We start from the raw sequence: 12,482 nt of genomic DNA, 5'->3' as shown, positions 1-12,482 counted from the left end.
TAGTCAACTCACCACTGCTTCTTAGCTGAGGTAGCCATAACTACATGCGCAGACATTCCGGAGAGCAAGGCAATAGTAGTTGGCTTGTTTGTTTCTGTTAGCAGTGGTTTTTAGGAATGTTTTTCACTTCAAGTGTTCACAATGGAAGTGTTTTTTAAATGTAGTGGAATACTTTATTATTTGCCAGTATGCACAAATCAGTGTATCAGGATAAACATAATGATAGACATCAAATTAGTCAATCCACCACTGCTCCCTACCGGAGGTAGCCATAACTACATGCGCAGAGACATTGCGCAAAGCAAGGCAATGTTAGTTGGGTTTTTTGTTAAATATATGTTAAGAGCTGTTTCTGGTAGCAGTGTTTGCAGGAGTGTTTTTCACTCCAAGTGTTCACAATGGAAGTGTTGTTTAAGTCTAGTGGAATACTTTATTATTTGCCTGTATGATGATAGACGCCAAATTAGTCAATCCACCACTGCTCCCTAGCGGAGGTAGCCATAACTGCATGCGCGGTGACATTCCGCAAGGCAAGGCTTGTTAATCAATTATCTCATGGTAAAGTAGTTTTAGAAGACTTAAATTTTCATTTAATTGTTTGATATCATGATAAATGCTAACCTCACTCTTTTGAACAATGGTTGTGGAAATCGTGACGACCGGACTGCCAATAACTCGGCAATTGATGTATCCTCGGATATACTTGATAAATTTTTTACAATAAAATGATCTTAGACGTATTTAGGGTAAAAACCACAACCAGAAAACTCAGGTTACAGCTTATGATTGTTCATCCTAGAACGTTTAACCGGCCACATACGTTATTACTGTTCACATGGTTATACTATATTGATGATTGGGCTTATTTCAATGATTTTTTTGCTTAAAGTGTACAATATATAAACAGTAATAGAACACCGGATCCTTTTAAAACTTCATATTGCCAGTGAAATCTGACAGCAGTTAAACATGATGCGGAATGAAACACCTGCATCAAAGCAATGTTTCTGAAAACATTATATTAGTTATGCACAATTTCATTATGCATTATGTAAATGCTTGATAATTGAAATTGTAATTTTCAATGTAAACGGGGTTTTTTTTATAGTTGGCAGAGAGAACGTGTATGGCAGAAGCAACGTGAAGGGCATAAAACGTCTCTACGCTGGGAAACAGTCAAATTTTGCACGAGAAAAGGAACACACCAGCTGGGAATGAACACCGAAGTGAGTCTTTGATTCTGGTTTGTATTATTTTCCAATTTAAAATCATAAATCGCATGTCGCATTTTTTCAATATCAATTTTAGCAATGTTTCAGATATTATTAACAGGTGTCTTCAATTGTTTCATATATCATTGCTTGTTTTCATTTTCAATGAGTATGACTGAAATACTCTTAGATATCAGGTTGTTGAAATTTAAAAGATTGGTTTTCACTCCTTTTTCCATTCTTTAAAGACATTGTGCTTGTGCTTGTGCTTGCATATCCATTTTTGTCTGTCTCCTATAAGAAGAAAACAAAATGTCCTGATAAATACTTTTCAATAACGTATTGCGCCAAATAAATATAACACGATCATTTGTTTCCTTTTATCACATCATTTAGAAATGAGGTGAAATGTAAGAGTATTAGGAAATTCAACAAAATGTCAAGTTTATATTTTATTCCATTGCTAAAGCAAAAGATAACATTCACACCACAAAAAATAGAACAAATGGCTCTATTCTATGCAGATATTATGGCAAATTTGAATATATAGGGAAAAATTTCCCGTTTTTTTTGGTGGATAAGATATTTCCCGCTTTCTAAAAGTTTTTAATCGCTCTTCCACATGGCGTTACTTTAAGCATCAGAAATTCTTTTAATTACGTTTCTTTGTATCACTTTGTCTTGAGCAGGACTGCCATTTGTATTTAGTCTTGTATGTGTCGTCTCCGAAGGAGGATGTGTTCTTACGCTCTGTTGAAATACAGTCTGTTTCTTCTGACGTTGTAGTGTCTTCTCGTCTTTTCGGTAAGTCAGACTATTCAGCGATATGACAATGTTTATCTGCCTTTTTGCTAGGCAAGTGGGCTTACTTGAGCTTTTATTTCGCGTATAGATACCGAGGAAGGATTACACTTCTAGCTAGGATGCCATTTTGGTTTCCTTTAAAATAAAAGTATAGTTTCATTTAACTTTACAGCTTTGAAAGTTTATTGTTTGTAGTGTTTGTGGGGGTGGTTTTCACTCCAAGTGTTTTTTTAAATTCAATGTAACACTTCATCATTATTTCATAATGATAAAGTTACTCAAACCACCACTGCTCCCTAGCGGAGGTAGCCATAACTACATGCGCAGTGATATTGCGCAAAGCAAGGTAATTGTATTTACCTTGTTTGTTCAATATATGTTAAGTACTGTTTTTGATAGCAGTGTTTGTAGGAGTGTCTTTCACGCTGTGTTCACAATGGAATTGGTTTTTAAATTTAGTGAAATACTTTATTATTTGTCTGTATGCACAAAGCATAAACAATGATAGACGCCAAGTTAGTCAATCCACCACTACTCCCTAGCGGAGTGACATTGCGTATGGCTTATTAATCAATTATCTCATGGTAAAGTAGTTTTAGAAGATTTAAACTTTCATTATCAATGAATATGTATATGGGCAGACGCCAGTGGGGAACAAATGGTTAATATCATGATCAATGCTAACCTCACTCTTCTGAACAATAGTCGTGGAAATCGTAATGACCGGACTGCCAATAACTCGGCAATTGACATATCCTCGTCATCGCCGGATATACTTGATAAATTTATTATAAGAAATTTATCAGAAAACGTAGAGAACTTGGAGGTATATGAATATTCACTCAGGTTACAGCTTATGATTGTTCATCCTGGAACGTTTAACCGGCCATATACAGCCGCATTACAGTTCACGTGGTTTTACTAAATTGATGGTTTGGCTTATTTGAATGGTTTTTTGCTTTAAGTGAGCAATATGCAAACTGTAATAGAATACCGGATCCTTTTAAAACTACATGTTGCAAGTGAAATTGAGTGATGCGGAGAGAATGAAATACCTGCATCAGAGTAAGCAATGTATCTGGAAAGATCAATTATGTACAATTTCATTGTATATTATGGAAATGATTTATAATTGAAATTGAAATTTTCAATGTAGACAAATGAGTGTCCATTCCCTGTATACGTTTTTATAGTTGACAGAGAGAATGTGAGCGGCAGAGGCGACGTGAAGGGCATAAAACGTCTCTACGCTGGGAAACAGTCGAATTTTGCACGAGAAAAGGAACACACCAACTGGGAATGAACACCGAAGTGAGTCATTGATTCTGGTTTTTAAAATCATAAATGGCAAGTGGCATTTTTTCAATATCAATTTTAGCAATGTTTCAGATATTATTAATAGGTGTCTTCTATTGTTTTTTTATTATTGCTTGTTTTCATTTTCAGCGAGTATAACATTATATTTCCATGTAGATAGAAATATTCTTAAAGATCAGGTTGTTAAATTTTAAAAGATTATGAATAGATTAGGTCATTATTTTACATCCTTTTTTCATTCATTAAAGACATGATAAATATATGACTGTTTGTGCTTGAATGTGAATGTCATTATGCATTTTTGTCAGACTGTCATAAGAAGAAAACAAAATGTCCTGATATATATCTATCAATAATATATTGCACCAAATAAATATCACACGATCATTTGTTTCCTTTTATCACATCATTTAAAAATGAAGTAAAATGTAAGAGTTTTAGGAAATTCTAAATAAATAGTCATTCAAGAAAATGTTTTTTATTGCTAAAGCAAAAGATAACATTCACACCTGAAAAAATAGAACAAAGGGCTCTATTCTATGCAGATATTATGGCACATTTGAATATATAGGAAAAGTTTCCCGTTTTCTTTGATGGATATTTCCCGTTTTCTAATAGTTTTTAATCGCTCTTCCAGATGGCGTCATTTCAAGCATCACAAATTCTTTTAATTACGTTTCTTTGTATCTCTTTGTCTTGAGCAGGTCGGCCATTTGTATTTATTCTTGTACATGTCTCCGAAGAAGGATGTGTTCTTAAGCTCCGTATTTCAAGTCTAGTAGTGTCTAGTCATCTTTGCTAGGCAAGTGGGCTTACTTGAGTGTATAGATGCGAAGGAAGGATTACACTTCTAGCTTGGATGCCATTTTGGTTTCCTTTAGAATGAAAGTATAGTCTCATTTAACTTCACTATCTTTGCATTATACATATATGATTAATTTTGGTGTATGGTGTAATGCACTCTGGTAACCTTGAAAGTTTATTCTCTACTAATAGTGTTTTTCACTCCAGGTGTTTTTAAATTTAATGCAATACTTTATTATTCCATAATAATAGACGCCGTTAGTCAAACCACCACTGCTTCCTAGCAGTGACATTGCGCAAAGCAATTGGTTGGTTTGTTTGTTTAATATATGTTGTGCTATTTCCGGTAGCAGTGTTTATGAGTGTTTTTCACTCCAAGTAATTACAACAGAAGTGTTTTTTGAATTTAATGGAATACTTTATTATTTGCCTGTATTAGGATAAACATAATGATAGACGCCAAGTTAGTCAATCCACCACTGCTCCCTAGCGGAGGTAGCCATAACTACATGCGCGGTGACATTGCCCAAGGTAAGGGAATGGTAGTTGGTGGCTTGTTAATCAATTATCTCATGGTACTGTCGTTTTAGAAGACAGATTTTCATTATCAATGAATAGCCAGACGCCAGTAGGGAACAAATGCTAACCTCACTCTTCTGAACAATGGTAGTGGAAATCGTGATGATCGGACTGCCAATAACTCGGCAATCGCCGGATATACTTGATATATTTATTACAAGATAATCATCTTTTTAGTTAGATGTATTTAGGGTAAAAACCACAACCAGAAAACGTAGAGAACTTGGAAGTATATAAATATTCACTCAGGTTACAGCTTGTGATTGTTCATCTTCGAAAGTTTAACCGGCCAAATAACGTTATTACAGCTCAAATGGTTTTACTAAATTGATTTGGCTTATTTGAAGACCGGATCCTTTTAAAACTTCATGTTGCCAGTGAAATCTGACAGCAGTTAAACATGGCAAGAATGATGAATGATGCGGAGAGAATGAAATACTAGCATTGTTTCTGGAAACCTAATATCAATTAACTACAATTTCTTTGTATATTATGTAAATGATTGATAATTAAAATTGAAATTTTCAATGTAGACAAATGTGTTCATTCTTTGTAAACGGTTTTTTTTTATAGTTGGCAGGGAGAACGTGAGTGGCAGAGGCAGAGGCAACAGTCGAATTTTGCACGAGAAAAGGAACTTACCAGCTGGGAATGAAAACCGAAGTGAGTCTCATTCTTCTTTGTTAATTTACAATTCAAAATCGTAAATGGCATGTGGCATTTTTTTTCAATACCAGTTTTAGCAATGTTTCAGATATTATTCTATTGTTTCATATTATTGCTTGTTTTCATTTTCAACGAGTATGACTGTGAATATATTTCCATGTAGACAGAAATACTCTTAAACATCAGGATGTTAAGTTTTAAGAAATTGTGAATAGCTGTGGTCATTATTTTATATCCTTTTTCCATTCTTTAAACCCATGCTTGTGCTTGCATATAAATGTCAATATGCATTTTTTATTGTGCCAAATCGATCATTTGCTTTCTTTTATCACATCATTTAGAAATGAAGTGAAATGTAGGAGTATTAGGAAATTCTAAATCACTAGTCATTCAACAAAATGTCGTTTCTAATAGTTTTGAATCGTTCTTAATGATGTAGTTACTTCAAGCATCAGAAATCCTTTTAACTACGTATCTTTGTATCTGTTTGTCTTGAGCAGGGACGCCATTTGTATTTAGTCTTGTATATGTCGTTTACGACGTATTTCAAGTCTGTTTCTTCTTTCCGGTAAGTCAGACTATTCAGCGATATACCTTTTTGATAAGTCATTGGGCTTCCTTGAGCTTTTATTTCGCGTATGCATGCGGAGGAAGGATTACACTTCTATCTTGGATGCCATTTTGTACAAATATAATTAATTTTGGTGTATGGTGTATTGTGGGGGTGTCTTTCACTCCGTGTTTTTTAAATTCAGTGCAAAACTTTATTATTATTTAGTCAAACCACCACTGCTCCTTAGCGGATGTAGCCATAACTACATGCGCAGTCACATTGCGCAAAGCAAGAGTTGTTTGTTAAGTGCTGTTTCTGGTAGCAGTGTCTGTAGGAGTGTTTTTCACTCCAAGTGTTCACAATGGAAGTGTTTTTTTAAGTCTAGTCGAATACTTTATTATTTGCAGGGTATCAGGAAAAACAATGATAGACGCCAAGTTTGTCAATCCACCACTGCTCCTTAGCGGAGGTAGCCATGACTACATGCGCCGTGACATTTCGCAAGGTATTATAAATTGATTATAAATCAATTATCTCATGGTAATGTACTTTTAGAAAACTTAAATTTTCATTATCAATGAACATGTATATGTGCCGACGCCAGTAGGGAACAATTGGCTGATATGATAAATGCTAACCTCACTCTTCTGAACAATGGTTGTGATGACCGGACTGCCAATAACTTGGCAATTGATGTATCCTCGTCATCGCCGGATATACTTGATAAGTTTTATTACAAGAAAATTATCTTTTTTAGGGTAAAAACCACAACCAGAAAACGTAGAGAGCTTGGAAATGTTCACTCAAATTACAGCTTAACGTTTAACCTCCTGGTTTTATTAAATTAAAGCAAAAAGCTTTAAGTGTACGATATACAAACAGTAATAGAACATCTTATCCTTTTAAAGTTTCATGTTGCCAGTTAAAGCTGACAGCAGTTAAACGCGGCAAGAATGATGAATGATGCGGAATGAAATACCTGCATCAGAGTAAGCAATGTATATGGAAACATTATATCTATTATGTACAATTTCATTGTACATTCTGTAAATGATTGAAATTGAAATTTTCAATGTAGACAAATGAGTGTTCATTCCTTGTAAACGGTTTTTTCTTTTTTATAGTTGGCAGAGAGAACATGAGTAGCAGAGGTAACGTGAAGGGCATAAAACGTCTCTACGCTGGCAAACAGTCGAATTTTGCACGAGAATGAACTGGGAATGAATTCTGAAGTGAGACTTTGATTCTGGTTTGTGATATTTTAGAATCTGAAATCATAAATGGTATGTGGCATTGTTTCAATACCAATTTTAGCAATGTTTCAGATATTGTTTTCATTTTCAACGAGTATGACTGAATATATTTCCATGTAGATAGAAATTCTATAAAATATTAGGTTAAGTTATAAATATATTCTTTTATGAATATATTTATGAATATATTCTTTTTTTTCATTCTTTAAAACCATGCTTCTGCTCGCATGTGAATGTCAATATGTCCTGATATATATTTATCAATAATGTATTAAGACAAATAAATATCGCACGATCATTTGTTTCCTTTTATCACATTTAGAAATATGATAAAGAGTATTAGGAATTTCTAAATCACCAGTCAACAAAATATCCTATTTCCATTTTTTAAAACCATGCTTGTGCTTCAGGATAAACAAAATCATAGACGCCAAATTCGTCAAGCCACCACTGCTCCCTACCGAAGCATTGACATTGCGCAAAGCAAGGCAATGGTATTTGGCTTGTTGATCAATTATCTCTTGGTAAAGTAGTTTTAGAAGACAGATTTTCATTATCAATGAATATGTATATGGGCAGACGCCAGTATTGAACAAATGGTTAATATCACGATCAATGCTAACGTCACTCTTCTGAACAATGGTAGTGGAAGTGACGTATCCTCGTCATCGCCGGGTATTACAAGAAAATTATCTTTAGGGTAAAAACCACAACCAGAAAGCGTAAAGAACTTTGAGGTTACAGCTCAGGTTACAGCTTATGAATGTTTATCCTGGAACGTTTCACCGGCCATATACGTTATTACAGTTCACGTGGTTTTAATAAATTGATAATTTGGCTTATTTGAATGATGTCTTTTGCTTTAAGTGTGCAATATACAAACAGTAATAGAACACCGAATCCTTTTAAAACTTCATGTTCCCAGTGAAAGGTGACAGCAGTTAAACCTAATATTAATTATGTGCAATTTCATTGTACATTAAGTAAATGATTGATAATTGAAATCAAATTGTCAATGCAGACAATGTAAACGTTTTTTTTTTTATAGTTGGCAGAGAAAATGTGAGCGGCATAGTGTAGGTGAATGGCATAAATCGTCTCCGCTAGCAAACAGTCGAATTTTGCATGAGAAAAGGATTCTGGTTTGTGTTATTTTACAAATTAAAATTATAAATAGCATATGGCATTGTTTCAATATCAATTTTAGCAATGTTTCAGAAGTGTTAACAGGTGTCTTGTATTGTTTCAAATATTGCTTGTTTTTATTTTCAAAGAGTATGACTGAATATATTTCCACGTGGATAAAAATACTCTTAAATATAAGGTTGAATTCTAACAGATTGTGAATAAACTTGGCTATCCTTTTTCCATTCTTTAAAGACACGTTAGATATATGACTTCTTTTGCTTGCATGTGAATGTCAATGTGCATTTTTGTTAGTCTCCTAAGATGAAAAAAATGGCCTGATATATATCTATCAATAATGTATTGCGCTAAATAAATATCACACGATCATTTGTTTTCTTTTATCACATCATTTAGAAAAGATGTGAAATGGAGGAGTATTAGGAAATTCTAAATGTCATTTTTTTCCATTGCTGAAGCAAAAGATAACATTCACACCACAAAAAATAGATATTATGGCACATTTGAATATATAGGGAAAAATTTCCAGTTTTCTTTTGATTTCCCGTTTTTTTAAAAGTTTTGAATCGCTCTTCCAGATGGCGTTACTTCAAGCATCAGAAATTCTTTTAATTACGTTTCTTTGTATCTGTTTGTCTTGAGCAGTGCCGCCATTTGTATTTAGTCTGAAGAAGGACGTGCTCTTACGCTCTGTATTTCAAGTCTGTTTCTTCTGATGTATCTACTCGTGTTTTTGGTAAGTCAGACTATTCAAGGATATGGCAATGTTTATCTGCCTTTTTGCTAGGCAAGTGGGCTTCCTTGAGCTTTTATTTTGCGTATAGATGCGGAGGAATGATTACACTTCTAGCTTGGATGCCATTTTGGTTTCCTTTAGAATAAAAGTATAGTTTCATTTAACTTTAATTTCTTTGGATTATACATATATAATTAATTTTGAAAGTTTATTGTTTGTAGTGTTTGTGGGGGTGTTTTTCACTCCATTTTTTTAATTCAATATAATACTTTATCATCATTTCATAATGACAGACGCGGAGGTAGCCATAACTACATGCGCAGTGACATTGCGCAACGCAAGGCAATGATAGTTGGCTTGTTTATCAATATATGTTAAGTGCTGTTTCTGATAGCAGTGTTTGTAGGAGTGTTTTTCACTCCAAGTGTTCACAATGGAATTGTTTTTTAAATTTAGTGGAATACTTTATTGTCTGTATGCACAAAGCAGGGTACTAGATAAACATAATGATAGACGCCACCACTACTTCCTAGCGAAGGTAGCCATAACTACATGCGCGGTGACATTGCGCAAGGCAAGGCAATGGTAGTTGGCTTGTTAATCAATTATCTCATGGTAAAGTAGTTTTAGAAGACAAATTTTCATTATCAATGAATATGGGCAGACCTCACTCTTCTGAACATTGTTAGTTGAAATCGTGATGACCGGACTGCCAGTAACTCAGCAATTGATGTATCCTCATATACTTGATAAATCTATTAAAAGAAAATTATCTTTTTTGGGTAAAAACCACAACCAGAAAACGTAGAGAACTTGGAAGTATTCACTCCGGTTACAGCTTATGATTGTTCCTCCTGGAACGTTTAACGAGCAATATACATTATTACAGTTCACGTGGTTTTACTAAATTGACGCTTTTTGCTTTATGTGTGCAATATAAAAACTGTAATAGAATACCGGATCCTTTTAAAACTTCATGTTGCCAGTGAAAGCTGACAGCAGTTAAACGCGGCAAGAATGATGAATGATACGGAGAGAATGAATCTGGAAACCTTATATCAATTATGTACAATTTCATTGTATATTACGTGAATGAATGAAATTGAAATTTTTAATGTAGACAAATGAGTGTTCATTCTTTATAAACGGTTTTTTTTATAGTTGACAAAGAGATAATGAGCGTTAGAGGGAACGTGATTAATTTCTCAAAGTTTGTTCTTATTTCTGGACACCGCCACGCGCTATGCCGACAAAGTGGCTTTGATAAAAAAAACCTTCAATTTGTCTCTTTTCTTGTGGATGATGCTTTTACCCCGTAATGCCTTCATTACTTCTTGATGTCGCCTTTGGCTCATCCAAACTTGCTTGAAACGAAACCTTTACTTTGTCTATTTCCCTATGGATACCTCTATTCCCTTCTAATGGAAATTGGCGTCGCCGAATCCTTCAAATTTCTTTATTTCTGCAATTCTCCACGCCACTATGTTGGTCTTTGTTTCAAGGAAAGTAGCTTTAATATAAACCTTCAGTTTGTCTCTTTTCTTATGGACGCCGGTATTCCTCTGTAATGGCCTTTGGCGCCGCCGAAGAAGCTTTCAATTAATCTCTCACATTCCCTCTTTGAACGCCACTATGATGGTCTTTGGTGGCGCTAAACAAGCTTAGTTTGTGGGTTTCATTATGAGTGCCGCAAGGCACTGCCGAAAGGGCGTTAAATTAAACCGTCAATTTTCTTCATTATTTCTAGATTCCGCCACGCCACTATTATGGCACGGCGCAGCCAACGTGGCTTTCAAGGAAACCGTCAATTTTCTTTTATCATCCTTGTAATGGCCTTTGGCTTTAAATTAATCATTCAAATTTCCTTCTTATTTCTGGACACCGCCATGTGTTTTCATGCCGAGAAAGTGGCTTTAATATAAAACTTCAATTTGTCTCTTTCCTTATAGATTCCGCAGTTCCCCTTGGGCTTTATTACTTCTTGATATCGCCAGGTCACTATAGTGACCTTTGTCTCATCCAAAGGTCTATTTCCTCTATTCTTCTCTAATAATTATTTGCGTCAACTGAGGTGCTTTAAATTAATCTTTCAGATTATTTCTGGACGCCGTCTCACCACAATAATGGTCTTTTCTGCCGCCAAAATGGCTTTAATTTAATCCTTCAAAATTCCTGTTTATTTATTTTATTTATTATTTATGTCGCCACGCTAGTGTTTTGGTTTATGTTTGGTGCAGCCAAAGTTTCAACCAAAGTTTATCCTTTTCCTTATGGATGCCGCTATTTCCCTGTAATGGCCTTTGGCGCTGTCGAAGGAGCTTTCAATTAATCCTTCAAATTCCCTCTTTATTTCTGAACACCGCCACGCCACTATAATGGCCTTCAGTGCCGCTAAAGTGACTATTGTAAACCATTTTGTAATAGCCTTTGGCGCCATTATTATTTCTGGATGCCGTACACTTTTTTATTTCATTTGTATGCCACTAATCTCATGTTGCCGCCGCAGGGGCTTTGAATTAATCCTTCAAAATTTGTTTCTTGACGCCGCCTTGCCACTTATGAATGCTGCTATTCCCTTGTAATGGCCTCTTTTTTTCTGGAAAGCGGCATACCACTATTATAGTTTCGCCAAATTGGCTTTCTTATAAACATTCAATTTGTTTCGTTTTATCTCCCGCTATTCCCCTATAATGGCCGCCATAGTGGCCTTAATGTAAAACTACATATCTTTCCTTATGGATGCCGCTATTCCTTTGTAATGGCCTTTGGCGCCACCATAATCTAATGATCTAATGATCTTCAACTGTTATAAGGAAGTAAATCTAATGATCTTGACCTGCTATAAGGCAGTAAATCTAATGATCTAGATAGGGCAGTAAATTTAATAATTTTAGCCTGTTATGAGGTAGTAACAGTAAGAGTAACAGTAACAAGACAATAAATTTTGAGCAGTTATAAAGCAGTGAATCTAATGATCTTGACGTTATAAGGTAGTAAATCTAATGATCTTGATCTGTTATAAAGCAGTAAATCTAATGATCTTGACGTTATAAGGCAGTAAATCTAATGATCTTGATCTGTTATAAAGCAGTAAATCTTGACTTTTTACAAGGCAGAAAATGTAATAATCTTAACCTGTAATAAGGCAATAAATCTAATGATCTTGACTTGTTACAAGGCAGTAAATCTTATGATCTTGATCTGTTATAAGAATATACATCTAATGATCTTGACTTGTTACAAGGCAGTAAATCTAATCTAATGATTACAGGCAGTGAATCTAATGATCGTGACCTGTTAAAAGGCAATAAATCTAATCATTGTAGATTTACTGCCTTATAATATGTCGAGGTCATTAGATTTACTGCTTTTTAACAGCTCAAGATCATTAGATTTACTTCCTTGTAACAGGT

The sequence above is a fragment of the Panulirus ornatus genome, chromosome 34 (assembly GCF_036320965.1).
Source record: "Panulirus ornatus isolate Po-2019 chromosome 34, ASM3632096v1, whole genome shotgun sequence".
Lineage (NCBI taxonomy): Eukaryota > Metazoa > Arthropoda > Malacostraca > Decapoda > Palinuridae > Panulirus > Panulirus ornatus.
This window is presented reverse-complemented; position numbering follows the sequence as displayed.